Source organism: Triturus cristatus, chromosome 4_1 (genome assembly GCF_964204655.1).
Source record: "Triturus cristatus chromosome 4_1, aTriCri1.1, whole genome shotgun sequence".
Lineage (NCBI taxonomy): Eukaryota > Metazoa > Chordata > Amphibia > Caudata > Salamandridae > Triturus > Triturus cristatus.
In genome coordinates this window covers 1,043,685,970-1,043,712,486 of record NC_140585.1, presented here as the reverse complement: position 1 = coordinate 1,043,712,486, position 26,517 = coordinate 1,043,685,970, and the positions used below count along the sequence as shown (strand labels likewise).

At 43.6% G+C, this 26,517-nt stretch overlaps 1 protein-coding gene across 1 annotated transcript in view; it reads left to right on the top strand.

The window, feature by feature from the left end:
- Positions 1-26,517, top strand: part of FBXL13 (F-box and leucine rich repeat protein 13) — a 1,209,524-nt gene that overhangs the window by 643,121 nt on the left and 539,886 nt on the right. The gene's annotated exons all lie outside the window — the stretch shown is intronic.

Below are 26,517 nucleotides of genomic sequence, written 5' to 3'. Positions count from 1 at the left end.
TCAATTTCAACAACTTTATAATTTGCATCTGCTCCTCGGAAGTAAGAACATTCATTTGTTCACTGTCTGTCCGTTCCCAGGCGCTCTCTTTGGGTTTCCAATTGTATTGATACATTTCTGTCAAACGTGTTGCTGATTCAGTAAAGGATCTATTGTTCATAAGCAAGAAAAGAAACTCTCAGAAAAGTTCTCATAGCGTCTGAAATGACTACTCCAGCTAGATTCTGCTTTTCGAACGAGGAAAAAGAAGAATTTGAGGCCTCCATGAAACTTCTTAAAGCTTTACCACGTTAGGCTCAATATAAAACACACATTAATATGAATAATTCAGTTTTCTTAGTAAATTCACTCATTATTACTTTCTCCAAAAGTTCATGTCAATATTAGGTATTACTAATAAACATGTCACACGTTTTTTAGGTCTCGCCTACGCAGCGCGCCTGAGCTGCATAGGAGGACCTTTAGCCGCCGTTTCGCTCTTTTTCGAAGCACACACTAGTGCTTGTGGCAGCATACACCTTGCGGGAGCACGCAGGGGCGCGCCACAAGCACGAGTATGTGCTTCGAGAAAGAGCAGACTGCTCTCCCCAGCGCACGTGTGCGTGTCTCTCCTCGCCCACACTTATTGCAGCACCGCTCTTTCGTGACCCGCTCCCCCTGCAGTTTACCACTGCATAACCCATTTGTGGGTTTAATGTGCTCTCTACAGCTGTAAAATATTCACAACAAAAGTGTGATTTTTGTTTCATCCAGGCGGCCAGGGATTGGTTTCTTTCATAGACCGACTGAGGCCATGTTGCCTGTACACATTTTTTGCATCCTTTTTATTCTCCATACGAGTGTGGATTAATGGAAGGCAGATGCTCTCCACTCTAATGAAACTGGTCTAGAAAATAAAGATCGTTTGGATTTGTATTGCTCTTTTGCTTTTATAGTTTCGTATTTTTATCTTACCACCTTCCTCTGATCTGTTTCCTGGCAGCAGTGTTTACATCTATAACATGAACATTACCAGCTCTAAAAAAAAAAAAAAGTATACTTTTAAGAACATTTCCCATCGAAAATTGCCAATTTTAAGAACAATGCTAATTTAAAAAGAGCTGTTCGAAAAGCGTTTCCCCTCCCTAAATATACATTTTTTACAAACACTTCCTCCCTAAGACCTGACCCTCTGTAAGAGCATTCCGAATCTAAAAATAAGTAAGAGCATTCCTTTCTTTAAAAATTATCCGCGTTGAACATTACTTCTCTTAAAAAGGCCTGCCTTTGAAATTCCAACTATGTTGCAAATGTTCTCCTATCATGCACGCACTGCCGAGCCACAGATGGTTCCGCCGGCCATTATACCGCACACGCCATTCCTTTCACCTGAAGGGTATGTGCGATCCAAGCGGAAGTGGACATTCCGGGCAGCCCTTATAGCTCCTGGCGGAAATGCGCTTCACAAACCGCAGTAACTATCATGATAATCTATTAAATTGTTCGTTCTAGCATTACTTATTGCCTGTGTATTTTTGCCAGTTGTATTCTTATTATATTTTGCGTATAAACTGCACATCCTAAATAGCAATTGGGAATCTTCCACACCTAAAAACGTCCCCGTTCCGAGAACTTCCTTGAGATAAACTCCCCTCGCATGAAGTCTGCCACCTAAGTAGCATGCTGTCAGCAGACCTGTTTATACCTAGAATAATTGATTGAAAGCGCTCACCAGTGACAGCTGAAGTGGCGGTACACGCCCGCCTCACTCGGTTTGCCAGTAGTTCAAACACGCCTCGTGACCACTGCCTTCTGGCTTGTTCTAGAATGTGCCGCTCTGTGCACTAGGGCTTCAACAAACTAATTGTACATGGCGTGGGATCTTATGGGGAATCTTAGCCTATTGAAACCTGTATCGTCGCTGTTGCGAGAGCCCTGGAACACTTTGATTAACACAATTCTTATATTTTAAATACCAGTGGCAGCATTTTTGTTTGAGCTCTTAGGCGGCCAAGCAAGATTATAATGCCCATCGTAATCCATTTATGTGCAGGTCCCACTCATCTTAGAAAGACCTCTGAATACCGTGCCTTCCATTTATGCTGGTGCAGTGGTTTGTGATTTTTAAAGAGCTGTATTTCCGTAATCCTATTATTGTGTTCTTTGAACTCCTTTTTAGATCTCGCCTACGCAGCGCGGATGTGCTGCATAGGAGGTCCTTTAGCCGCTGCTCTGCTAATTTTTAAGCACACACTCGTGCTTGTGGCGGCATCCACCTTGCGGGAGCGAGCAGGGGCGCACCACAAGCACGAGTGCAGTGCTTGAAAATGAGCAGACTGCTCTTCCAAGCACGCGCGCGCGCCTCTCTCCTCGCCCACACGTCCCGGCCACTCACTTGCTCCACCCTCTCCGTCTCTTTTTTGCTCGTGCTTCTTGTCTTTCCCTCGCTCGGTTCAGTCTTTCTTCCCCTGCTATCTTCTTACTTTCATCCATAAAGGTTCAGAATATTAATGCTCTATTGAGTCCGAGTGCGAGATGAATGCGTATCTTCAGATGTCGCCTCGGGCACAAACAGCCAGCATTGCCGAACCGCTGACAGACTGCAGACTTTATTACGTTATGCTTTAGAAATATTGCGGGGGCCGCAGCTCCCACCAGGGCGCATACTCTCTCTCTCTCTCTCTCTCTCTCTCTCTCTCTCTCTCTCTCACTCTCTCTCTCTCTCTCTCTCTCTCTCTCTGTCTATCTCTCTCTCGCTCTCTCGCTCTCTTTCGCTCTCTCGCTCTCTCTCTCTCTCTCTCTTTCGCTCTCTCGCTCTCTCTCTCTGTCTCTCCCGCTCTCTTTCTCTCTCTCGCTCTCTCTCCCCTCTCTCGCTCTCTCTCCCCCTCTCTCTCTTTCTCACTCTTTCCCTTTCTCTCTCTCTCTCGCTCTCTCCCTCCCTCTTTCTCTTCCTCCCTCTCTCTCTTTATTCCTCATTCTGTCTCTCCTGCTCTCTCTTTCTCTCGCTCTCTCTCTCTCCCTCTCTCTCGCCCCCTCCCTCTTTCTCACTCTTTCCCTTTCTCTCTCTTTCTCTTTCTCTCCCTCTCTCTCTTTATCTCTCCTCCCTCTCTTTCTGTCTCTCTCCTCTCTCTCTCTTTCTCTCTCTCTCTCTCTGTCCCGCTCTCTCTCTCTCTTTCCCTCCCTCTCTTTCCCTCCCTCTCTTTCTCTTTCTCTCCCTCTCTTTCTCTCCCTCTCTCTCTTTACCTCTCCTCTGTCTATGACTTGCTTTGATGCAGTATGATGCATATAAAAATAGGACAAACGGAGCCAGTGTGATCATTCAGAATGTGTTGGTACTATGGCCGTGTATAATAAAAACTCTAAAAGCATGCTAGGATCTCATGACAGGATTCCGGAAAGACAGACTGCCCAAAGATTAAACTCTTCCACAGTTACTTTGGGTTCGCACAAGACCAAAGTCTCTCATTAAAAACAGAAGCTGTGAGTGGTTTTTTATTTCATACAAATAAATGATAAATAATAACCTGGGTGAAGTAGATATGGAAAACGCTGTAGATACCAAGTGGTTGATCAAACCATTTGGTGTTAAAGGGCCTGCCAAATGGGGACGCATTTTGGAATTACTAGAGATCATTGAAAGATCCCTACTACATCATTAACATCAATCAGCGTTGCTGAAAATCAGGAATTCTTGTGGAAAGCGTTGAAAGAATGTATTCCCAGGACCCAGTTAGTCTTACCTTTGTCCCAATAAAGTATCCCATTAAAAGAAAACACCTCAACAATGTTGACACTCTGGCTCTCGAGAATAATTGTAGATGATATATTATGACATGTCCACTCCAAAGCATTACTAGACAGTAATTGTGCAGCAGTCCTGAGGTGGGTAAAAATCCCATTGGCTGAAGAGAGTTATTCAGCAGCATGGTTTATGAGGCGGACAGCAAACTGATTGAGGTTGAGGAGCTTTTGTATAGAGTTAAAAAAAAAAGTCCTATGAGCGGCCTCTCAATTAAACATCAGTCTTCCAAGCAGAATGAGAACACTCATTTTAATAAGTGCCACCCTCCCCATAATTGATATGGAAAGATTGTGCCATTGTTTAAAATATTGCACATTTTGCTAAATAGTGAGATGAAATTTAATGCAAATAAATCTTCTATTCTCGTACTCACAAATATCCCCAGGTATCTTATAGCAGTGGTTGTTGAATATTGTGCCTGCATATCAAGTGGTAGTATTTCTGATAAACAATTAAAAAGTAGCACCTCCGATTTTGAGCGATTTATTTTGTATCCCCGTATTGATGTGCACTCACTTATTTTTGTAAAAGCACGAGACATATTGTCCCTGTTAGCTGCTAAATATAAAGCCATGTCGTCTGCAAATAGTTTAAATTTTGCAGATCCCATGACGGGAGCTTGAATGGTGCAATATTGCCTAACCGCACACGCCAAAGGGACAACCTTGGTGAGTCCCCCGGCTGATTGACATTGCCAATGCCTTGGTTCTAATAATAATTATGGATGCCATACCATTAAAATACAGGTTCTGCATAGAAATGGTTATTGCTGCACAGATTGTCCGACTGCTTCGGTACGCCATTGTGGGGCTGAAGCCCGATGTCTTGAAAAATGATAAAATAAAATTTGTTGTTAAAAAAAAATAATACAGGTTCTGCACTACCTGGGTGAATTTAGGTGGGCCAGAAAATCTTTCCAAGACTGCGAAAAGGACATTCCACTGAACTCGATCGAATGCCTTTTCCGCATCTAACATTATTATTGCTGCTTCAGTTTTGTTAGTGGAGAAATAATCGATGGCCTGAGTTAGATAATCCGTGTTGGTTAACAAGAATCGGCCTTGCAGGAAGGCATTCTGGTCCAGATGAATGATGGAGAGAGCTACTTGTGCAAGATGGTTCGATAGGATCTTCAAAATAAATTTGTAATCGACATTTAATAAGGCTTATGGGCCGGTAAGAATTAACCTATTCCTGAGGTTTCCCTTTTTTTTTTTTTTTTTTTTTTTGAAACCGTTTATTGCAATCTCAAATATATACAAGTATGGGCCTACAACCTTCCGGCCGGCCGCTAAAGTGACAAAAGCAAATGACATACATACAATAAGGCACTTAGCTTTGCATAGACGATAAAGCAGGAGGTATCAACGACGTGGGCCACATAACTCTGAACCCACAATACGGTTTCGTTTTATACAACACAACAACATAAAACCACACCCGCAAGGCAACCCACAATCGAAAATGACGACATGTGCTCCTCAAGTGGGGAACCCCAACCATCCAAAGAAATCCAGAGAGGGGGAGGGAAACTGATCCAAGACTGGGAGAACAATGTGCCCAGGGCTGAGGGAGGGGGTCAACTATGGGGATGGAGCTGGTGAAGCGGGAGGCAACAACGGCGGCTCGCAAATACCCCCGCGGTAAGCGTTCCAGGGGCCCCATATCTTCACCCATGCCCCAGGCTTACCCCGCGCCACATATACCACCTTTTCTCGGAACATGCACCAATCCATATGTTCTTTCCAAGCCGACACCGCCGGGGGTCTCTGAGATCCCCACAGCTGAGCAATGTCACGTTTAGCTATCATATATCCCAGAGTCACCCATCGCGTCTGCGGAACCGAGTAATCAGTCGGTTCCCACACATTCAGCAGGCATCTCCTCGCTTCAGGCAACAGCGCGACATGTGTAACCGCTCGCAGGACCTCATGCACACCACGCCAGAATCGCTCCACCCTCGGACATTCCCACAGAATGTGTAAAAAAGTCGCCAAAGCACCACACCCACGCTTACACAATCCATCCTCGGCATAGCCCATACGCTGAAGCCTTGGCCCCGTCATATACACCCGGTGGAGTATCTTAAGCTGGACGAAGCGAAGGCGAGCCGGGATGGCCACCTCCTTCGGAGAGGCCACCGCAGGTTTCCCTTTTTTGACAAAGCAAACTACTGCTGCTTGTATGAAAGTGTTGAGAACTAATCCCCTTTGAAAAATCACGTTAAATAGCAACACTATAACGGTGTTTAATTGGGGTAGGAAGGACTTGAATACCTCTATAGGAATTCCGTCTGGCCCACACGCTTTTGCAGAAGGGGATGATTTTAATGCCGGTGTAGCGTCCGCGAGTGAAATCGATGAAGTCAAATTCTCTTTCTACTCAGCGGTTAGTGTTAGAATATTTTACCCTCCCAACCACTTTACGGCTTCCTCTTTGGTGGTATTATGTGATTCAGAGTATAACTCCTTATAATGATCAAGGCAAATCTTGGCGATTTCTTGAGACTGTGAAGTGGTTCTTGCAGAGACCGGGTCTGTTATTTTTTAATACAATTCACATTTGCCCTTCGTTTAACCAACCAGGCAACATATCTCCCTATATGATCATATCTTTTTTGTAGAACCAAGTTATAGTTCAGGTTAGCCTTAGATGTAAAAAAATCCTCAATGCTATATTTAGCACTAATTAATTTGGTTTTAGCCTCTTGTGTGGGAGAGGATAAATAGTTTGCCGTTGCCTGATTAAGCTCTTTTTGCAACTGCAATCTATCTTCATTTTCCTTCTTTCTCTTGTTAGTTCTATAAGCAATCACTTCACCTCTAAAGAAAGGCCTTCAAGGCTCCCCATACTGAGAATTCGGCTGCTGTGCCTATATTGCGTTCTAGAAATTCCTCAAGGGCCGGACGCATTTTGTTAACCCACGGTTCATCAATTATTTAGGATTTATCAAAATTCCATCTGCTCTCCACCTTTTGCTGTGTTGTGATTACAAAATTGACTGTAATTACTGCATGGTCTGAAAACGGGTTTGCAATTATTTCTGTCACTGTTTTTCTAGTAATGCGTGGGAGATAAGAAAAAAATCAATGCAAGAGGAAGAATGGAAACGTCCGGAATAACAGGTGTACTTCCTCTCGCTCTTATATTAGCATCTCCAACAGTCAACCAGGGCAAAAGTATACATTAAATCCTGCAAGCATTTTATCGACTTGGATTTAGTGTGCAGTTTATGGACCTGTGAAGAGTCTATAGTTGGATCGATCAACATATTAAAATTACAGCCTATCAGTAAAAACCCAGATTGTGTTGTTGCAAAATCGTAGAGAGATTGTAACATTTCAGGTGAGTCTTCAATAGGGCCATAAAAGCTCACGGTATTGATTACCTGCTCTGATATCTTCATCTGCACCTATAGCCACCAAGCACTATGGTCTCTATGAGCCATCATTATTTCACACTGTAGATTCTTAGCTACTAACAGTGCTACACCTCTGATGGCAGCACTGGATGAAGCATAGAACTTGTGTTGGATAAAACCTAGAGTTTTCCCAATTGAGGCTCCCTCCTTATAGTGTGTCTCCTGGATGAAAATGATATTATCTTGCAGTGATTTGAACCAGTACAGCGTAGACTGGTGCTTCGCTGTTAAACCCATTCACATTGTACTATACTATTTTTAGACATTTATGCAACATATCTCAAGTTGGATAGGTATTTTGTGCTTTCTCCCAGAAACATGTTGTCTACGATCTACTATTGTTTCCAAATTTTTCCTTGATTGCTCCTAACACTCACTCCTTCCCCTTTCACACCTGTGTCCCTCCAACCCCCTCCACTTGAACTCCCGTTGACTACAGAATCATCCACATCCAGGGTTCTATGGGTGGTCCCCCCAACTTCCAATGTGTCCCCCCTAAGTGAACCTCCGTCTCCCCACCTACCCACCCTGTTCCCAGGCGCAATGGCAAGGTGCTCCTCCCTCCCTAATTGACGTGCGCTGGATTTGCACCCTGATTAACTATCTTCAAAAAGGGGGATTGCCACAGCTAGATTAATTCTTTACACTTTGCTGGTATCAGCGAAGTTGAACGTTCTACCAAGAAAATTCATCTATAAAGAGAGAGCTTGCTTCTCATTTTGCGTGCTCCAGCCGATGTTGTAGTTTCTTCTATTGAGTTCAAAATGTGTAATTTCCAGTCCAGTGTTACTTTCAGTTTTGATTGCTGCACTATGATAGATTGAATGCCTTGTTTCTTTAATGGATCAATCATGGATCTGAATTTGCGCCGACAGTGGGCTGCTACCATGGACATATCGGAGAAAATGTGTAGATTATTTTTTTCTGTTGTCTGGAAACCCTTTGATTTTATTGCCTCGGATAGAATTATTTCCTTTATTCGAAAATTGCCAAAGTGCACCAAGAATGCCAGAGGATATCTTGAGTTAGCTGGTTTTGTGAAAGGGACTCTGTGTGCACGCATGATTGAGTAATCATCTGCAGATTATTGCTCGTTTGGAAGTACATATTTTTGGATTGTTTTGGCAATAAACTTTATTGGGTCTTGACCGGACTCTTGGCCTTCAGGAATCCCTATGAACATGAGATTGGAGCATCTAGCCCTATTTTTCATCTCGTCAACTTACATCTGGAGGTCAGCTATTTCTCGAGTTAATTTGGCAAACTCAAGACTGAAATTCCCTTGGCTGTCTTCGAGGTCTGATTTTCGTTGTTCAGCCTGTGCCAGTCTAGTATTTATCTGGGTGAGGCTGGCATTTATGTTACTTAGTTGAAGTTGAACTTCCATATTAGCCCTGTCATTCACATCCCTCCTATCACAAAGTTCATCAAAGATCTGTTGAAGTAAGGAGCCTCTCTGAGAGTTTTTTTTGTTTTTATTTTTAGAGTTTTCATATAGCGTGAACTCGACCAGAAGATATCCGGTATCCGAGCGCTTTACATGAGCACCAGTTTTGTTGCAGATGGACACATTCATTTTTGTTAGGCACGGGGAGATTACGTATTTTGCCCAGAATCACAGGATGTTGAGTGTCGTTGCTGAGACTCGAACCCGGTTCCCCAGCTTCGAGGTCGACTGCTCTAGCCGTAAGGCCACATTCTCTCTCCAATTTGTCTCTGGTCCTGAGTCTTTTCCTGATGCCGTAATTGTAATAGAACATTGACTCCTCTGCTGGATCTCCGAGGTTTCTGAATGTAATCTTGACCCTGATGTTTGCACCAGGGAAGCTTCCACACTCAGTGAGGGTGTTTGATGCATTGAGTTGATAGACCCTGGTCCCAGTAGTTGTAGTTGGTCTCCTTCTGGTTAAAGTGTGCTCCCTGCTTTTTGTATCTTTGGGGTCCCTTTACTACCTTCTAGGCCGAGTCTACTAAAGAGGGGATATGTTAGTTTCCCACCTGTGCCTAGAGATTGTTTCTCTTGGTCTGATGTTTCATGGCTAGACTCTTGATTTTCAGGAGATCTCTCCTCCTCTAGAGCGTTCTCTGACTCAGCCAACTCCTTGCTAGAGATAAGTAGATGTTGCTCGTCCTGCTCATGGATTCCGGGGCTATGGCTAAGCCCAGGGTCAGAAGAGGCTTCATTTCCAACTTTCCAATGGGGACTACCAATTTTGTCCAATCCGCAGGCCTGCTCTTGGCTCCTTCTTGATTAGTTCTCCCGCGCTGGATTGGGCCAAGTCTTAGTCATTTTTGCACCTCTGCCTCTGGTTGGAGTACGTTCTTTGGAAATTGTTTCTCTGCCGGTTAGCCGCTTCATCAGCCTGAAAAGGCCTGGGGGCAACGTGGCTCTTTAAAGCTTCTAATATTTCATGTGAGGGAGCGTGGGGAGAAGAGACCCTGAGTGGTTCAAGCGGGACTGGAAAGAGCAAGTGCTAGTCTCCTGGTGTCCAAAAGCCATACCCTCGCCTAGTAGGGCTGCGTCCGCGGTCATCACAGGGGCCAGGCTCAGAAGGGGCACCTAAGGTAGTCCCTCCGCTTGTCTGCTCGAAGAGCCGGATCCACCTTTTGCTCAGCACTGTTGCTTTTGATGGTATAGACAGTTATGCTCTAATTCCCTCACTTGCTGGCTCCCACCGCTCTCCTCCTCTCTTCTGGCACGCTCCTGTCCCAGTAGTGTGAGATCCATGGATGTCTCCTCGCTCACGTAGAAATTCCTGCTAAAAGAAGCACCAGTAGATGTCGGACAGCCCTCAACTTCTCCTTCTTTGTGTTGTCGCTCTTGCACCACGGTAGAATGATTCCTGCCGCACGGAGCTCAAAAGACGCTGACCTCATCCTGCTTTGTCCGCGGCAGCCATCACCCGGAAGTGGTTAGGTGCGGAGCAGGACGGGAGCTACTGCTATCCTCTACCACAGCTTTCAGAGGCATCACAACTGCATTTAATGTTGAAACAAATATCAAGTGATCACCTCCCATTTTAGGCTGGTAGGTGAATAATGGTGAATTAGAATAAAAAAAAAAAAAGCAACTAAATTGACAGCCCCATCTTCTTCTGGATGTAATAAGAGTGCTGGTGGTTCTTAGAGGGAAAAAGGGACTGCCGTATTATACCTCCTGCTCCGGAATTGAGTAATATAATAAAACATTATCGACATTATTTTTCAGATTTGCTTCTGGTGCAGCGTGAAGCTATGCAAAAACTAATTTCATTATACTTACTATTCCCTCTCTTAGCCCAAATCAAAAACCAACTTGACTATCCTAGATCCTCAGATGGATCTTTTATGTGAGCTAACAGGGACTCGAATAGAAATAGAACATGTGGCAAATCCTTTTGAGGATCTGAAATAAGATGGCAAATTAATGCTGACAACAAACAACTTTTATGTAGACAATAAATGATAAAACGTACGATTAGAAGTTTCACACCAAGAATGACTCAAATACATTAAAATTGCTCATGTAAATCGTTTATCTAAGCCTCAATTTGAATGGTCAAGAAACACAAATCACTTGTAAGCTTTGTTTGTAGAAATCATTTAGTACAATTAGTCACACAATGTCATACAGATTCGATAAAATAGACAGTTGCTCTTTACCTAAAGGGAAAAGAGAGAGAGAGTACATAGAGAAAAGTCAAATTCAGCATTTAGGTTATACAAACCAAAATATTCAGAGTTGAAACGTAAGGATTCACAGGAATGAGTTCATGAACTCTCCAGCCAAAGAGTTATACCTGCACACTATGCAGGTATAACAGCATGCCAGGCAGGGAAATTAAAAAATGATAACCAGCCCCGGCTCCTCCTCCATGGCGGCAATTATACTTCCAAAAGTTCTCAGCTTACGCCCACAATGCATCAGTTCCATCATACGTTTTGGTTTCCATTGGTTGTCCACAGTGGGTTGCTCATGGTGTGATCAGTACCTCACTAAAAAATACGGAAACATTAAGTAATCCGTTTGCTTAGTCATCAATTTCAACAACTTTATAATTTGCATCTGCTCCTCGGAAGTAAGAACATTCATTTGTTCACTGTCTGTCCGTTCCCAGGCGCTCTCTTTGGGTTTCCAATTGTATTGATACATTTCTGTCAAACGTGTTGCTGATTCAGTAAAGGATCTATTGTTCATAAGCAAGAAAAGAAACTCTCAGAAAAGTTCTCATAGCGTCTGAAATGACTACTCCAGCTAGATTCTGCTTTTCGAACGAGGAAAAAGAAGAATTTGAGGCCTCCATGAAACTTCTTAAAGCTTTACCACGTTAGGCTCAATATAAAACACACATTAATATGAATAATTCAGTTTTCTTAGTAAATTCACTCATTATTACTTTCTCCAAAAGTTCATGTCAATATTAGGTATTACTAATAAACATGTCACACGTTTTTTAGGTCTCGCCTACGCAGCGCGCCTGAGCTGCATAGGAGGACCTTTAGCCGCCGTTTCGCTCTTTTTCGAAGCACACACTAGTGCTTGTGGCAGCATACACCTTGCGGGAGCACGCAGGGGCGCGCCACAAGCACGAGTATGTGCTTCGAGAAAGAGCAGACTGCTCTCCCCAGCGCACGTGTGCGTGTCTCTCCTCGCCCACACTTATTGCAGCACCGCTCTTTCGTGACCCGCTCCCCCTGCAGTTTACCACTGCATAACCCATTTGTGGGTTTAATGTGCTCTCTACAGCTGTAAAATATTCACAACAAAAGTGTGATTTTTGTTTCATCCAGGCGGCCAGGGATTGGTTTCTTTCATAGACCGACTGAGGCCATGTTGCCTGTACACATTTTTTGCATCCTTTTTATTCTCCATACGAGTGTGGATTAATGGAAGGCAGATGCTCTCCACTCTAATGAAACTGGTCTAGAAAATAAAGATCGTTTGGATTTGTATTGCTCTTTTGCTTTTATAGTTTCGTATTTTTATCTTACCACCTTCCTCTGATCTGTTTCCTGGCAGCAGTGTTTACATCTATAACATGAACATTACCAGCTCTAAAAAAAAAAAAAAGTATACTTTTAAGAACATTTCCCATCGAAAATTGCCAATTTTAAGAACAATGCTAATTTAAAAAGAGCTGTTCGAAAAGCGTTTCCCCTCCCTAAATATACATTTTTTACAAACACTTCCTCCCTAAGACCTGACCCTCTGTAAGAGCATTCCGAATCTAAAAATAAGTAAGAGCATTCCTTTCTTTAAAAATTATCCGCGTTGAACATTACTTCTCTTAAAAAGGCCTGCCTTTGAAATTCCAACTATGTTGCAAATGTTCTCCTATCATGCACGCACTGCCGAGCCACAGATGGTTCCGCCGGCCATTATACCGCACACGCCATTCCTTTCACCTGAAGGGTATGTGCGATCCAAGCGGAAGTGGACATTCCGGGCAGCCCTTATAGCTCCTGGCGGAAATGCGCTTCACAAACCGCAGTAACTATCATGATAATCTATTAAATTGTTCGTTCTAGCATTACTTATTGCCTGTGTATTTTTGCCAGTTGTATTCTTATTATATTTTGCGTATAAACTGCACATCCTAAATAGCAATTGGGAATCTTCCACACCTAAAAACGTCCCCGTTCCGAGAACTTCCTTGAGATAAACTCCCCTCGCATGAAGTCTGCCACCTAAGTAGCATGCTGTCAGCAGACCTGTTTATACCTAGAATAATTGATTGAAAGTGCTCACCAGTGACAGCTGAAGTGGCGGTACACGCCCGCCTCACTCGGTTTGCCAGTAGTTCAAACACGCCTCGTGACCACTGCCTTCTGGCTTGTTCTAGAATGTGCCGCTCTGTGCACTAGGGCTTCAACAAACTAATTGTACATGGCGTGGGATCTTATGGGGAATCTTAGCCTATTGAAACCTGTATCGTCGCTGTTGCGAGAGCCCTGGAACACTTTGATTAACACAATTCTTATATTTTAAATACCAGTGGCAGCATTTTTGTTTGAGCTCTTAGGCGGCCAAGCAAGATTATAATGCCCATCGTAATCCATTTATGTGCAGGTCCCACTCATCTTAGAAAGACCTCTGAATACCGTGCCTTCCATTTATGCTGGTGCAGTGGTTTGTGATTTTTAAAGAGCTGTATTTCCGTAATCCTATTATTGTGTTCTTTGAACTCCTTTTTAGATCTCGCCTACGCAGCGCGGATGTGCTGCATAGGAGGTCCTTTAGCCGCTGCTCTGCTAATTTTTAAGCACACACTCGTGCTTGTGGCGGCATCCACCTTGCGGGAGCGAGCAGGGGCGCACCACAAGCACGAGTGCAGTGCTTGAAAATGAGCAGACTGCTCTTCCAAGCACGCGCGCGCGCCTCTCTCCTCGCCCACACGTCCCGGCCACTCACTTGCTCCACCCTCTCCGTCTCTTTTTTGCTCGTGCTTCTTGTCTTTCCCTCGCTCGGTTCAGTCTTTCTTCCCCTGCTATCTTCTTACTTTCATCCATAAAGGTTCAGAATATTAATGCTCTATTGAGTCCGAGTGCGAGATGAATGCGTATCTTCAGATGTCGCCTCGGGCACAAACAGCCAGCATTGCCGAACCGCTGACAGACTGCAGACTTTATTACGTTATGCTTTAGAAATATTGCGGGGGCCGCAGCTCCCACCAGGGCGCATACTCTCTCTCTCTCTCTCTCTCTCTCTCTCTCTCTCTCTCTCTCTCTCTCTCTCTCTCTCTCTCTCTCTCTCTGTCTATCTCTCTCTCGCTCTCTCGCTCTCTTTCGCTCTCTCGCTCTCTCTCTCTCTCTCTCTTTCGCTCTCTCGCTCTCTCTCTCTGTCTCTCCCGCTCTCTTTCTCTCTCTCGCTCTCTCTCCCCTCTCTCGCTCTCTCTCCCCCTCTCTCTCTTTCTCACTCTTTCCCTTTCTCTCTCTCTCTCGCTCTCTCCCTCCCTCTTTCTCTTCCTCCCTCTCTCTCTTTATTCCTCATTCTGTCTCTCCTGCTCTCTCTTTCTCTCGCTCTCTCTCTCTCCCTCTCTCTCGCCCCCTCCCTCTTTCTCACTCTTTCCCTTTCTCTCTCTTTCTCTTTCTCTCCCTCTCTCTCTTTATCTCTCCTCCCTCTCTTTCTGTCTCTCTCCTCTCTCTCTCTTTCTCTCTCTCTCTCTCTGTCCCGCTCTCTCTCTCTCTTTCCCTCCCTCTCTTTCCCTCCCTCTCTTTCTCTTTCTCTCCCTCTCTTTCTCTCCCTCTCTCTCTTTACCTCTCCTCTGTCTATGACTTGCTTTGATGCAGTATGATGCATATAAAAATAGGACAAACGGAGCCAGTGTGATCATTCAGAATGTGTTGGTACTATGGCCGTGTATAATAAAAACTCTAAAAGCATGCTAGGATCTCATGACAGGATTCCGGAAAGACAGACTGCCCAAAGATTAAACTCTTCCACAGTTACTTTGGGTTCGCACAAGACCAAAGTCTCTCATTAAAAACAGAAGCTGTGAGTGGTTTTTTATTTCATACAAATAAATGATAAATAATAACCTGGGTGAAGTAGATATGGAAAACGCTGTAGATACCAAGTGGTTGATCAAACCATTTGGTGTTAAAGGGCCTGCCAAATGGGGACGCATTTTGGAATTACTAGAGATCATTGAAAGATCCCTACTACATCATTAACATCAATCAGCGTTGCTGAAAATCAGGAATTCTTGTGGAAAGCGTTGAAAGAATGTATTCCCAGGACCCAGTTAGTCTTACCTTTGTCCCAATAAAGTATCCCATTAAAAGAAAACACCTCAACAATGTTGACACTCTGGCTCTCGAGAATAATTGTAGATGATATATTATGACATGTCCACTCCAAAGCATTACTAGACAGTAATTGTGCAGCAGTCCTGAGGTGGGTAAAAATCCCATTGGCTGAAGAGAGTTATTCAGCAGCATGGTTTATGAGGCGGACAGCAAACTGATTGAGGTTGAGGAGCTTTTGTATAGAGTTAAAAAAAAAAGTCCTATGAGCGGCCTCTCAATTAAACATCAGTCTTCCAAGCAGAGTGCAAACCTGATTCCATTGTGGTTAGTGCACGTAAAACCAGTATGATAACTACCAGACATACCAGAACACAGGCAGTGCTATGTTTCACTTGGATGATATGGCCATGCCTGGTCATGCTTCAGAGGAACCAGGCGGAATGAACCAGCATTCGGTTACTGGCACTCATAAGCAATTCCCGCTGACAATAATAGAGAGGGCAACAGTGACATTTATGTGGTGTGCAGCACCTTTCAAAAACCCATGAATAAATAAGTATTGTTGTGTACAAGCTGTATTCAAGATTTTTTAAGCAGCCTCTTGGGTTACTCAGCAACCCAGATAGCTACAATAGTTAGTTGTAGGCCACACGTATCTGCACTTATTTTGAGGGTATTGGAAGTGGGCCATTCCTCAAGGATGGTGACAGCAATCTGGACGTCTTTCTCTAGGTCCCCAATGGGGCAGGCATGCTCAGTGGTAACTGCTACTTGTAGTCAGTGCTTGCTGAGTACAAGAGTGAAGTGCAAAATGAGATTGTTTACTGACATTCGTGGAGCTCTTCCAAGTGGTGTTCAGGATTTCTTGGTGACTAAGATGTCTTCTTTGAGTGTAGGTTGCCTGCCGAGCCTCACCTAAAGATGAGACCAGTGTGTGGGGGCTCAGCGATGGCATGGTTGATAATTGTAGTTAGTTCCCGGAGTTAGTTCCCGGTTGTACCAAGAGAATGTGTCATTCTCAATAAGGTCTTTGAGTCTGACTAATAGCTTTTTGAGTTGCTAGGTGACATCCTGGTGTCAGCCACCCTGTCTATCTCCATTCCTCCCAAAAACTTGCTTCTCGAAAGCAATTCTTGAATTCACATAATATCTGTATATTGAGGCAATGGATAGCCTGATAACTGGACACTTAATCTGTGGGTGAAATGATTTCAGAAAGATCCGCTGGTAAGCATGATAACCAGCTCAATGTTCTGAACTTCAACTGGTTGAAAAGGGGATACACATGTACAGCTATTTGCCCGTTGCACTCCATATTCAATAAGGATATTAAAGTAATCACCTGGCAGTTCAACCCCCAACTGAAGTAGGACTGCTCAAGCATCACACCTCTTGATAGTTTAAAAAAGGTTCTTTTTCACAGGCAGACTTTATGATCATTAGCTGTATATTTCGGCCATATAATTTACTCTGACGCGGAGTGGCATCCACGTGCATAAAGGAGAATGCAAGCAAATTTGTGTAAAATTATGGTCACAGAAACAGCAATGCATGCATTACCTTCTTTCTTGTATGGCGTACAAATGTAAATATTGAAGCAGTTAAGACGTGGGAATTATACCCAGTGGTAATATTTGGGTTTGTGCTCAGCCAAAAGTTGATATTGTAGGAAATGCGTGCTCAAGGGACAGAACTCTTGGAAGAATCTTCTTGGCAGAGTTAGTTATGGACGTAATCGCTGCCAAATGGATATATTTTGCACATTATACAATAGCGTGAAACACTGCACATATGAATGTGAATACGAAATGAAAAAAAAGTGTTTTCTGGGGATGTTAATATTATTTTTGTACAGTATCCAAACATGCATTTTGTTATAACTTTGATAATGCTCTACAAATCATACAAAACAGTTATGACTTTGTTCATTTGTGCTTGTCCAAATTATGGATAAAGACCAGATTTACATGGTTTTTCCTCCGACAGCATGTTTTTTCTACATTTTTTAAAACTCAGCTGTCAGAGTGGGCTTCTGTGCATGTCAAATTCGGTGATTTGATATGAACAGTAGTTCACATTTTAAGTGTCCTATACAGGAAAACATTTTAATTGTTTTTATTAGCATTTCAACACAACCTAAATCATGGACATTAGACATTCTACATTATAGGATCACATAGTTACATAGAATAAAGTAGTAGTCTAGCCCATATTCAACCTCCCCACCCATTTCGCCCCCTGTGACCCCCCTCGCAAGCTTCCGAATCGTAAGCAGAAACTGTTTGTGGGCCAGCAGATCAGTGCAGACCATCGATAACCCTCTGGGATCCATATCCCGGAAAGCCCTATTTACGAGGACCTGAACACAAGGATTAATCCCCTTAGTCTACAGGGAAGAGTCTCACTCACCTCCCTCTCACCTTGAACACCCAGTGTTTGTGAAACCTGTTTCTCTAAGTTGGAAGGGTCTCATTCTGTGGAGCCAACCAGGATCTGAGTAATATGACTCAAAGCCAACATATCGTCCCAAACCTTTTCATCCCTTCTAGATCTCTGCATATATATGCGCCTCCTTGACGCCGGCTAATTCTATCATATCCCTCCTCCAATCTGTCAGTGTAAGGGCTCTAGTGCTTAGCCAACCAATTGCAATATGACGTTTGGCCACCACAAGCCCCAGCAGCGCAAAATGTCTGCTCAGTTTCTTCTTGGGGTTACTAGGAAGGAGGCCCAAAATAAGTTTTTTAATCGTGTGGGCAATTGCCCACCCTGATGAGTGCTCGATAAGTTCTAGAACGGAGGTCCAATATTGCCCCACAACTTGGCATATCCGAACCGTATGTACAAAGTCTTCCATAATTGACCAACATCGAACACAGCCCTATGACCCGTCTGGATAAATAGTGTGGAGTTGTTTAGGAGAGAGGTATGACATATGTATCATATAGTAATGTGTGAGTTGGAATCTCGCACACAGTTTGTACTCCTGCATGTATTTTTTGGCAGTCTTTAGGTGAAAGGGGTTCCTTGCACACCGCTGCCATGCGACTTCGAGCGGGAGAGGGGCATTCTGTCTATCTACTAGTAAAGCTCGATGTAGATGGGTTATACGACCCTCAGCCAATGAGAGCATAGTCAGTAACATCTGTGTGAAGGCAGATACCTCAGGGAACGTGGGCCCCAACTGTTGTGCTATCGCTGCAATTTTGGCATATTGGAGAAATTGTCCCATGCCCAGGCCGAATGTCTCTATTGCCTCCCGTAATGTAATAAAACAGCCCTCTGGATAAAGATCTGAGCGCATCAGGCAACCCCCCCCCCTGCCACTTGTCTTTCGCCATTATGCAGGCCATTTGTTCGAAGGGGTGGAAAATCCAGAGATCCAAGCCCGGGGCATACAGTGCATGTCCAATATCACCCTCCGAACCATTGTCTCCCACATGGAACCTATAAGGCGAATCAAATGTGGAAGGGAAGTGGGTAAATACCGACCCCTCATCAAAAGAGTCCCCAACTGATAGCCCGTGTGCGTGTCATCCAACAGTACCCTCTACCAGTTAGGGTCCGTATCCTGCCAATGAATAGCATGCTGCAGGTGGGCCGCTAAATGGTAGAGTTCTATATCCCGAACCTCCATCCCGCCACTCTGCCATTCTCTTTTCAGATTCGTCAGGCTAATCTTGCTTTGCTTCCGATAACCATTTTTATGAGGGCAATTTTCCCCATCAATGAGAGTTTTAACATGTTTGTTGTTACCCATGGGCGACATGGATCCCGGGATATTTAACATTATCCTTCTGCCACGGTAGACTTGACGGGGGCAGGCGTTCCGGTGGAAAGTTTTTCAGCCACCCCAGTGGGAAGAGAACGATTTAGAACTATTGACCTGCAGACCTGAGAACTCCCAAAATTCCCTGAGGATATTAAGCATTAGGGTGACGCAGGTAACCCATCGCGTTGTTTGCATATAACACATGTACCATGGTCCTTTCCTGCACCCCATCCGCGCAGTAGCTGGTGTAGCTGGCACGCCAGAGGCTGCATATCCAAGTCAAATATAAAGGGTAACAAAGGGCATACCTGCCGCCTACCCCTGTGTAAAAAGATTTTTGATTACACATTTCGTCCTGCACGTACCCTGGCCATCGGGGCAGAATACTACATGGACCCATCTGATAAAAGCAGGACCCAGGCCCATTTTTCCCAGAGATTGCCAGGCATCCTCCATTGTAAAGAATCAAATGCCTGTTCTAGATCTAAGAATCCCAGCGCATGGCGTCATCGTCCAATTCCAGAGCGTGTAGGATGTGGGTCAGGCGTCTTATATTACGCAATGTGTTCCTCAGCGGTATGAATCCTGACTGGTCTGCGCGGACCAAGCGGGGAAGACAGGGCAACAACCTTCCCACCAAAATGTGGCTAAGAAGTTTCTAGTCGATGGTAAACATTGTGATTGGGTGGTACGAACCCGGTACGAGGGAATCCTTACCAGGTTTTGGAATTAGAACAACATGGGCCTCGCGCATAAAAGGTGGGAGGCTACCCTTCTGCAGTGCCTCATCATATACTTTCAACAATTTATCTGCAAATGCCTTATAAAATCATGCAGGGAATCTGTCACCTCCTGAGAATTTAGCCGTCTTTAGGGCTGTGATTGTGCCTAGTAGTTCCTGGCAAGCCCATGGAGCTCCCAGTAAGTCTCTATCCTCTGAGGGAAGGCTTGGAAGCCCCAAGTCTCCCAGGTAGTCAGGGAGCCTGTGGATCCCCAACTGGTCAGTCGGTTCAGCATATAGGGCTCGGATATGAACATCAAAGGATTCATTGATGGTATACTGGGTATGTACTATGTGCCCCTGTGTTGTTCGTACAGCAAATATTAGCGTATGAGCTCCCTCTGACCGAATCAGGCAGGCCAAAAGCTGGCCCGATTTGTCCCCTTTCTAATACCACCGTCTCCTTCCCTTGTAGCAGATGTGTTCCTCCAACTGATCCCATATTTCACAGACCTTATGGCACTGCCTATCCCACCACCCCAAGGCTTTCTGATTGGTAGACAGTATGTCCACCAGCTTCTCCAAGTATGCCTCCTGCCGGGTCAAGACATCTTCCAAGATGCATCGGATACCAACCGAGGAGGCCATGCATACCCCTCGGAGCACCACTTTCATGGCCTCCCATTCCGTTACCCTGCTAGCTGTATTGTCCCAAGTATGATGAAAGTAATATTCCAGGGCTTCCGTGAGGGTAGCCTGGAATGCCTAATTTGAGAAAATGTCTGGGTGCAGTCGCCACAACGGAACCTTCGGCATGACACGTTCTAGGAAATAGGTAAGCATCAACTGAAAAAGATCAGAGATATAGCTCGCCATATACTGCACATCACCCATCTTGTGTATCGTCAGCACCTGGACAAAAACATTAGTCAAGTCGACTATATGTACCAGTCACTGGAGTGTAGCATAAATAGGCCTTTGTGTTTTGGTGTCTTTGTTGCCAAACATCTGTGAGTCCTAAGCCTGAGATCGTCCAGGTCAAGGCCAGCCTCATGTGAGGTTTCGTCCCTAATGTCGGTGGTGATCTATCCATGCGTCCGTCAAGGACACAATTAAAGTCTCCAGCCAGGATCACCTCTTTATCAAAAGATACCTGGGCTGCTGTCAGTAAGTTGCAAAAAAAAGCACAATCATCAATGTTGGGAGACATACCTTGTGTGCATCCAGTGTACCTTCCAGTATCATGTAACAAACATCACTATCAGTCTGCACCTGTAAAGATTTAAAGGGGATCCCTGGGTCCACCCAGATTAAGGCCCCCCCGGGCATATCCTGAATAGGAGGTGGCAAATACCTGTACCCTCCATCGCATTCGGAGGGATCTGATACAATACCCCCTGAGATGGGTCTCCTGAAGAAACGCCACAGAAATGCCCTATCTGTGTAGATAGGCATAGCCCCTGTTGCGTTCTGTTACTCCCTGTAGACCTCTCACATTCAAGGTTAGCAGCTTATACTTGATAGCTAGGTTAACCATTATCCTCGTGTAGGAATTTCCAGTCTCCTTGTATCTGAACCTGCTGTGTGGTTCCATGACCAGAGTGCCCCATGTGTCTCACTGCCCTAAGCCCCATAATACATACCAGCAAGCCTTCAGAGGGATGTGCATTAGCCCCTGCGAAGACCTGACACCAGCAGTGCCCCACAATTCTGTAGGATTTCTGCCTTAACTCTGGGAGCCTGTGCAAGGTACGTCTATTCGGCCATCTTGGTTTGCCACTCCCTTCACAGGAAAGCATGTTAAAGTGGCAAAACTATGACTTCAAACACATTTTTGAAGTATGAATTTCTTTACTGATATTCATTATCATTGACATTCCAGGAGGTAATGGGAAATGTGGTGGTGTTTAGTGAAAACTTGCCAAAGATATTGGCAAAGCATGATCTTACAATTCCCTTTGGTAAGTGCAAAATAGACCTCGATTGACGAATCTTCGCGAAATTTTCCAAACTTTTGGCCAACTCCGGTCCGCTCCTATCCTGAAAGTTTCACGGTGATTCGTCTAGCGGGGGCAGAGAAAAAAGGGGGGTCCCAAAACACGTTTTCCCCATGCATTTTCAGACTCGTGCCTTTTGCTTAAATGGTGTAAATCCGTTCAGTAGAAACCCCCCCAAAAAAGGCGCAAAATGCGAAAAGGGGGCAGGGTAGAAACACCCTGACCCCTTAGGCCTGCTCAGGGGGTCCCTCAAGGACCCCAAATGCCCCCAAAACTATTACTTTTTTTTTAAAACGGGAGGATGCGCGCTGGATGCGCGCAACCTGCCGATACAATTATTACATCACTGTATTCACTAAGATACTGTTAATAAGTCAGTTATACAATTAATTTTACAAAAAAAAACATCCATTTAGATACTTATTTACCCATTTATTCTTCCATTAACCTTTAGATATACATATATAAAAAATATTTATTTTTCAGAAAGACACATATTCACTGGATGATGTCATCAGTGATGTAATATGTGACGTCATTAGCAGTGGATTGCGGTCGCGCAAGTTATATTTAGCTGAACTAACTATAACGGGGGAATTTCAATGGTTTTTTACGAGTGAAATGTCCAGCTAACTATAACATGTGTGAAACCTATGGTTTTTTCAGTGAATTTGCAAGGTTTTTTAAATGCTAATTCCTAACTATAACGTGCGTAAAACCTATGGTGTTTTAAGTGAATTTGCAAGGTTTTTTAAATGCTAATTTCTAACTATAACGTGTGTGAAACCTATGTTTTTTTTAGTGAATTTCTAAGGTTTTTTAAATTCTAATTTATGTATCTATTATTACATTTTTTATATATTTATTTTACAACAAACTACCTATGTATATAGTTAGAGATTGACTGTATCCTGTAATATGGAACGGCTCAGCTCTTTTTTTTTTAATTTGGATAAAGTTGAACAGCATAGTTAATATCTTCTATAAACTTATAAACAGTTTAAAATGTTTTTTTTTTTTAAGGGTTTGTCACCGTGCGCGCACAATGCGCGCACCCCGTGATTTTTTGAAAAAAAAAAAAAAGTTTTTTTCACCCTTCGGGGTCCTTCAGGGACCCCCTGACAAAGGCTTGGGGGTCAGGAACTCTCTACCCTGCCCCCTTTTCACGTTCTCCACCTTTCTTTTTCACTGTCACACACAAAATGGCGTCCGACACTTCCTGATTTCGACCGATTCGAATGTTGACTGACATCTAACCACCAATCAGAATTACGCTCGCGCACATTTGGTGCGCGCACGGTGCGCGCACGGTGCGCGCATATAGATATTTATTTACTTTTAACTGCAATTTTCTCAGGAACTACTGAACAGATTGACACCATATATGCAAAAGGCACATGCCTGACCTGAGGACTACCTCTTTGCCAAAATTCAAGTAATTCTGTTCAGCCGTTCGGACTGTACCTTCGACTAAACGTCCTATGGGAAAATGCATGGGGAAAACGCGTTTTGGGACCCCCTTTTTTCTTGACGAATCACCCCGAGACTTTCAGGGTATATATATATATATATATATATATATCACCAAAGTTCAAAGATACGTGTGCTCTCAGGTCAGTAAACGACACATCCAGGTTATAATAGTGACCAGGTTTTAAATAAACCTGGTCACTATTATAACCTGGATGTGTCGTTTACTGACCTGAGAGCGCACGTATCTTTGAACTTTGGTGATAATTTTGCCGGTTGCTTCGCCGGCGTGTACGCCACTTTCCGAGGGGGCCAGCTGTCCGGAAGAAGCGTTTGTGAATTTTGGATATATATATATATATATATATATATATATATATATATATATATATATATATACATATATACATATATACATATATATATTATCTACTGGCGGTCGCCAGTAGATAGTTATAGTTAGGACCGTGTTTCCATAGGAAATCTCAAAATTCTATTTTGAATAACTTTGGCGCCGGTTGACGAATCCTCGCGAAATTTTCAAAACTAATGGGGCGCTCCGCTCAGCTCCTACCCTGAAAGTCTCGGGGGGATTTGTCAAGCGGGGGCCGAGAAAAAAGGGGGGTCCCAAAACACGTTTTCCCCATGCATTTTCCCATAGGACCTTTAGTCGAAGGTACTGCCCGGCTGAACAGAATTACTTGAAATTTGGCAAAGAGGTAGTCCTCAGGTCAGGGATGTGCCTTTTGCATATATGGAGTCAATCTGTTCAGTAGTTCCTGAGAAAATTGCAGTTAAAGTACATAAATATCTATAGCCGTGCACTGTGCGCGCACGGTGCGCGGACCTTAACGTGCGCGAGCGTAATTCTGATTGGTGGTTACATGTCAGTCAACGTTCGAATCGGTCGAAATCAGGAAGTGTCGGCCGCCATTTTGTTTGTTTTGAGTGCGAGAGTGAAAAAGGAAGGTGGCGAACGTGAAAAGGGGGCAGGGTAGAGAGTTCCTGACCCCCTAGCCTTTGTCAGGGGGTCCCTGAAGGACCACGAAGGCAGAAAAAAACATTTGAATTTTTTTTTTTAAATTGCGCACGGTGAAAAACCATTAAAAAAAAAAATTCTTAATACGTAGTTTATTGTAAAATAAATACATAAAAAATATAATAATAAATACATAACTTGGCATTTAAAAAACCGTACAAATGCACTGAAAAAACCATAGGTTTCACACACGTTATAGTTAGGAATTAGCATTTAAAAAAGCTTGCAAATTCACTTAAAAAACCATAGGTTTCACACATGTTATAGTTAGGTGGACATTTCACTCGTAAAAAACCAATGAAATTCCCCCGTTATAGTTAATTCAGATAACTATAACTCGCGCGACCGCCACTCTATCAAAAGGATGATGTCATCAGTGATGTCATGAGTAATGCCACTGACCATGTCATGAGTGATGTAATATGTGACGTCATGAGCAGTGGATTGCGGGCGCGCGAGTTATAGTTACCTGAACTAACTATAACGGGGGAATTTCATTGGTTTTTTACGAGTGAAATGTCCACCTAACTATAACATGTGTGAAACCTATGGTTTTTTTAAGTGAATATATATATATATATAGTTTTTCCCACCGTCTGAGTCACTATAATATCTCGCGACTCATGAGATGCATTTAAATTACATGTTCATGTTTTTAGAATGTTATGAGATGGCCGCCACTATTACCTGTGAATGTAAACCACCTTATGGCCATCTTTACTTTCGATGAATTCACGTCATGCACTTTTTGATTTTCAAATGGCTTCGTGAAAAGATGCAAACTGACATTGAAAAAGGCGTCGTGCTGAAACGCGTCGGTCAGTGCTTGGAGGCTTGCACATTAAAGCACTTTGCTATAATTCTTCCACAAGTGCACTCGTTCTTGGCTGGATATTGATTTGTCTGCCTGTCGATTGTCCCAATGTATCAACACCCCCCTACTCCCCCAACCCCGGGTTTCTCCAAGATTTAATTAAATGCTTGGAAATGCTATTGTCCCATTCTGTAAAAAAAGAAAAACTAGTGCTCATTTTTTAACTTGGGCAAATACAACAGCCTCATAAAGAGGGAACAAAAAAGAAAAAGACAAAGATCATACATTGATTATCCAATCATCAATGGGCTACATCTGAAAAGGCATGTGGTACATTCAGAGCACAAGCAGTCACAAATCCACATGCTATAGTGAGTTTTCCAACAAGGGAGGAAGATAGCAATCAGAATTGCTAAGGGTCCTGGTGATAAGGCATTCTGGACGGACAGTCAGAGGTGATACACTGTCCGCCATACTGGCACACCATACCATACTGCACGTCAGGACTGTTCAGCTGGTTCCGCTGTGAGTAGGTGGTTTGATTGTCCCATTCTATTTGCATTACTATAACTTCATGGCACTGGGTGACTTTAACATGCATGTTGCGAACCCCAACCGATGAATTGTGAGGAAGTTAGCGAAGGCCATGGCTGACCTTTATTTAGTACAAAGAGTCAAAGGCCCTACACATACAGGAGGCCATGTTTTTGACCTTATCTTTTTCTAACCTCTCTTCTTTAGCTACAGGACAACCTTCTTTGTTAGACCATTTCTTAGTACCTTTTCATTTGATGATTGCAGACACTCAGACTGATATGGCAAGGTCAGCTGGTATTACTGGCCCATGGCACTCTATCTCAGACTCAAGTCTTACAGACATCTGTTCGCAAATTGATGTGAACATATCTGAGTTAATAGATGAAGCTGTTCATTTATTTGACTGAGCTTTGTTGGTATGGGCTTTATAAGCTGGCAACCCTCCAAAAAGATAAGTGGTAGAGAAGTTCGTCCTTTGCTGTATTGTTTTCACCCATCTTACAGGTGGAAAAACGTAGATACAAACAGCTGGAAAGGGAATGGAGAGAGTAGTATGCTCATGACGATAAGTGAGCCTACAAAGCTGCTCTTAACCATTTTCATAAAAAGAATAAAAGAGCTAACACAGACTTGTTTGCCAAACAAATTGCAGCAAACAGGTTATTCCTTCCTCTCAACTACTTGGTGATAAGTTATCTACATATTTTCATGAAAGAGTGGCAAATACCTACTCCACTTTTCACAATGTCCAAGCTGAATCTTACACAATGTCGACTCGAAATCATCTGTCCGAGAGTGAGGGATCCTTATTAGTTTCCTTTTAGAGGATTTCATTAGTAAAATCCGAACTAATTGTTCAAAACGTCAGATCTGGTGGTTCCATAGATGTTTGTCCACCACACATTCTAACTCTGGCAGCTGCTTCTCTCAGATTGATTCCTTAGTTAACCTATCTTTGGTGCTCGGAATTGTGCCAACAGCTTGGGAAAAGGATTTGGTGCTACTGCTTCTGAAAAAACGCAATGCGGATTCCTTAATGCTGAGCAACTAAAAACCCATTTAATTACTCCCTGCGCTTTGGAAAATGCTGGAAACATTAGTAAATTTTCAGATCACCCGACACATTGAAAGGAATTATATTGGACCGTCTCCATCTGGCTTTAGGTCAGGTTTTAGTACAGACTCAGCTTTTTTAAGGTTACCAAATATTTTAGATGTAATCTTGACCTCGGGGGGA